Source organism: Tachysurus vachellii, chromosome 21 (assembly GCF_030014155.1).
Source record: "Tachysurus vachellii isolate PV-2020 chromosome 21, HZAU_Pvac_v1, whole genome shotgun sequence".
NCBI lineage: Eukaryota > Metazoa > Chordata > Actinopteri > Siluriformes > Bagridae > Tachysurus > Tachysurus vachellii.
The window spans coordinates 8,790,739-8,795,589 of record NC_083480.1 but is presented as its reverse complement, the minus strand read 5'-3'; positions in this window follow the sequence as shown (position 1 = coordinate 8,795,589).

The window sequence follows — 4,851 nt, the reverse complement described above, 5'->3', positions numbered from 1 at the left end:
GTTTTGTTTGTGATATTCTGCTCACTTCTTCTGGCCTTTAGACAGAATAACAAACCCAAGGTAGAACTGTGCATTAATATGACACTGTTCTGCTACATTACAACTGGAGCTAATATGGAACTAATCACTATTTCTTTTGAACACTGACCCTAAATTTTTAACTAGCAAACATGAAAATGACAGGTGCCCAAATATTTTTGTGTACACCAGCAACACAAAGCAGAAGTGTGGAAAGTGACAGTTCCTTTGAGAGATTCTAAATAATATACATACTGATGTTATAAAGCAGTACATTATTTGATTAATGCATTATTTACTTGAGGCATATGAGGCAGTTATATATCAGCCATTCAGAAAATATTAACATTCATATAGTCCTCATTCACAGCACCATACATTGTAAACTCTATTGAATGTTAATCATTTCTTCTTTTTTTTCCCCAAAAATTATTTGACAGTTAAACTGATGCTTGCCTTTCTAGATGTTGTGCAGTTGTGGTACAGCAGTTTTTCCCCTTTGCCAGTGTAGAAACCGCAGACAGCACAGTTGTTGTTGTCAAATTAGGCTAGTGAACAAATTCCTCTGAGGATCTTGCTAAGATCTTGTGTAATAGTAAATGATCAGATTTAATTCTAATATATTTCCGGTGTGTACAGTATGGTGAATGTGTCTCAATTTTCCTGTGCTGCTAATTAAAGTGTTTAAATCTGCATAATGTATGTGATGTTTACTAGACTGGCAACAATACATAATAGCGGCCTGGAGGTCGTTCATTGTCAGGTGCAGGTAGGATCTAAAATTGTGCGTGAATAAATGTCAGGATACACATCTCAGGACTGGTCTGAGGGAGGGTTATACAAAGTTTATATAGTGCTACGTTGTTTTGTTTGGTTGGGTTTGTGTTTGCTAAGTTTGCTAAATTCACATGGATTGAACCACTGCAGCTGAACTGTTAGCTTGATGTCATACAAATACCCACATTCACTTTTATCTTCATGTCACATCACATTATCTTTAGAGGAGAACCAAAATTCATTAAAAGTGTACAATTGCATTAATTCAGGAACTATACAAATACAAATATTGAGCTCATGAAAAAAAAATCACCCGGACACATTACATTATCCTGAACTGAATTTTTTGTCTTGTAGCCATATTTAACTATAAATGACACTGGAAAAAATGACTACATTGTACACATGAAGAGAGAAAGATGCTTTCTGTGGTCTCTTAAAAGGTCCATCATAACTAGTTGAACCATTAATGTTGAGAAAATTGCACTGCCTTCATTGACTTTACTCTGTATCATTAGTTCATGACATATATTACACGTATATAAAATTAATTACAGTATAGATCTTTACATCGATGCCTTATTAATACACCTGGTTTTTTTTGTTTGTTTGTTTGTTTGTAATATAGCCAAAATGTGTCATATTGGAACAGGAGAAATAGTTTCAATAGTCACTAGGGGGCAGTAGAGTATTAAAAAACTGCTCGGACACAGCATTAAACCTTCAGACTGTTCAGACTGTAAATTTGGTAAACATGTTAAGCAGATGTTTCTTTGATATTTCAACAGTTCATTGCTTAGTTTTATGTCCCATATGTGTTGTCTAGCCAGGGATTGGACCAGAGATCTGCAAGTAACCTAGAGCAGAAATAAACTAGAAGAGAGATTCAGTGTCTCAGTGTAGTTATAAGAACAACTCCAGGGGTAGATTATGAAAGGAACTCCATCTGGACATAATTTGAAAGACTAAACAACCAATATCTTTGGAAATAAGTTCTGCTGTGGACCATATTGTGGATTTGAAGAGTCACATACCAGAGTAACCTGGAAACTACGGCATCTTCATCCACTTTTTCTTTTGATAAACAACAGCAAGTGTGTGTACCTTTCCTAACACATGGTGCTCACAGATTCTACAGCTATACAGATCGGAACAAAATATTTAGGTGGGGGATGAGTCAGTAAAAATCAGTAAAACGTTCATCAGATAAATCACTCTTAAGCATTTCTACACTGATGATAGTAATGACCGCACAATAATACACCATACACAGGGCATGAGGACTCACTGGATGGTTTGATGAGGATGAAAGTGGTGTAAATTATATGCTATGGCCTTCACAATCGCCAGATTTGAATCCAATTAAAGGCCTCTGGAAGATTCGGATCTGGATCTTTTGGAAGAATGATATTCATCCTCCAGTAGACGTCTGGAGACTTGTTGAATCTTAGCCAAGGTGCAGTTGTTCTGGTAATATTACAAATTTTATATATATTTTTTTCTTTTAAATTGTCATCTGTATACTTTCCCAAATATAGGTATTTAAATTTAGTGTTAAATATATTTTAATATTATTACTAGTGCAGTACATAAAATGATAAATGATTTGTACCCTCAAATGATAAAGAAAAGTGTAAAAGTATTTATATCCCAAACATTATAGTATATAGTCAAGCCATAATAAATATTCTGGTATACTGTATATCATGCCAAGATATTATGTGAAATATATGGAAAGCATGTGTAAGTAAATCCAGTAAAGAAAATAAAAACTAATGGTCTTTTAACCAGGGCCCATGTCGTATACATGTTGTATACATGTCGTATACATGTATTGATATGAATATTTTGATAAATATATGATGTTTAAATATTTACATGTCTGATTTTCAGACTTTGTGTCATTCATCTTCATCTTCATTGTCATTCATCTTCATTTTGGCTGAAATGAGCTGAACAAATGCTTAAGCTTGGGCTAATATCCTTGGAGATGTCAACAATACCAGAAAGAAAAACTTTTAGACATTTATCTGATATCCTAAAATACACATTTGCTTGTTGACAGTTATCAACGGAACTTAATTTCCCTTCAGTGTGACTGTGTGGGGCAAACTGCTGTAGGGTAAATATGTGAACGTGCTCATGGTAGTGACATCATATGCCATTGCTGTCTAATCCCTAGGTTTGTTATTTTGTAAATAAAGAATTTTTGTGCATCTCAAGCCATTTGCAGTAGCGCAACAGTCAACAACAGTGACTGAGTCAGCTAATATGGTTTTGTCTATGTATCTGTATAAGTTGTTTGTGTTGTTCTGGAGTGAAAATAAACCTTTAAGTTGGGGCAATTTTTCATTCTGGGACCTGACCTTCCAACCCACAACACAGATAGATAGGGTTGCATCGTTAATGTTTGCTAACAAATTTTACACAACAGTAGAAGAGTAATGAGAGTAATACAGTGTAAAACAGTGCAAACATATTGAATGTGCTGTGCTGTAATAGCTAATATTACAGAAAAAAATATCAGACTGGACAGAAGTGTTTTTCATTCAGCTGGAGAAAGGGGTAATAAGCAAATGAATGAGCAGCTTGGTTTCCATAGTGACAAGTGGCGTCCGCTTAGTAGTCCAATGAGCTGCGTCTCCTGTGAATGGCAAGATTCAAAGAAAAGCCAAGCATTTCCATTTTCTGGTTGAGGTGTTGTTATAACCGTACAGTTAAAACTGGGAAAATGTTTTATTTAAAAAAAAAGTATTTGTAACTACAAATACAAGAGATGCAAGAGATACAAGAGACATTACAAGTGAAAATTCCCCTGCAACAAGAAACCAATCCACAACAAAAGGCAAAATCGACAGAATCCAACCGTGAATTAAAGAAGACAATGTGTGACATCTGGGAGAATTAGAACAAAGTTGCACAGAAGACTTGGGAGGAGGACGTCAACATTTACTCTTAACATTGTTTGTTTTAAGATATATCATTTGAACATGTTCTTTTTTGATATAATGAAGGAATATTAGTGAAACATAACTCGCACTAGCTGTCTAGTTGGTGTAAATTAAATGTCTTTGTCTTCTTGGTTTTGTCTTAAAAGTATGCAATATTTTACACCCAGCTGTAGAGTAGAAAAAATAAATCCAATTTCCCATGACGTAGACCTTTATTCATCATAGTCTAAGTGAACGTGCTTCGACATGTCCAATGTTCCCAGTTACCCCCAGAGATAAGTATTATATAAGGAAAAGACATAGTGAGTGTTGACCGCAGCTGTCTGTCGCTACTTGGAAGCACCTGGGCTTTGTATTTGGGAAGCTTCTAGGTAAATTCAGGAGCAGAAAGTCCGTTGACAGGAGCAGGGCCAATGTAAACACACAAGCTGAAATGTGAGAACGGGCCGTTAGAAAGCCCGCACCAGAGGGAAGTGCCACAAAAAGTTAGCAGGAAGCTAGTGGTGGTTAGGCAAGCCCTGAACAATAACTGCCTCATTTGCCTGCTGATCTGTTTCACAACAACATCTCAATCATTTTGGAGCAGTTGCCATGTAGTGTACACTCACTGTGCTTTGTTTACAGGGTGGACTAAGCCTTCGTTACAAATTATTCACATAGCTGTATGCCACCTTTGCCCACTTTGCCCCTATTGTGCAGGTTAATCCAGGCAATGTGGCAGTAGCTTTATGGCGGTAACACCTGTGGATATATTTTCAACAGCCTTACTGTACCTGACCTCTACACCACACACATTCTCCAAAAAGAGCAGGTGTGTTTACATCTTAAACTACCCATGAGGGTTGGGGATGATAGTAGTGGTATACACAACTTTGTACAAACATGCACACATGGACCACTTCTCCTGTATTCAAACACTAAAACTAATTGCTCTCCCATGGGAAATAATATACCAAGCAAAGACCTAGTATGACTTCTTTAAACCAAACATGCCGGCAAGCCAGCACGTTTACTTTCTTACTTAAAGTACTGTATTAACAGCTGACATCAGTAGCAGTTAGGGCTCTAGGCCACTACTCAGAAAGTTGACAGTTTAAATATTCTC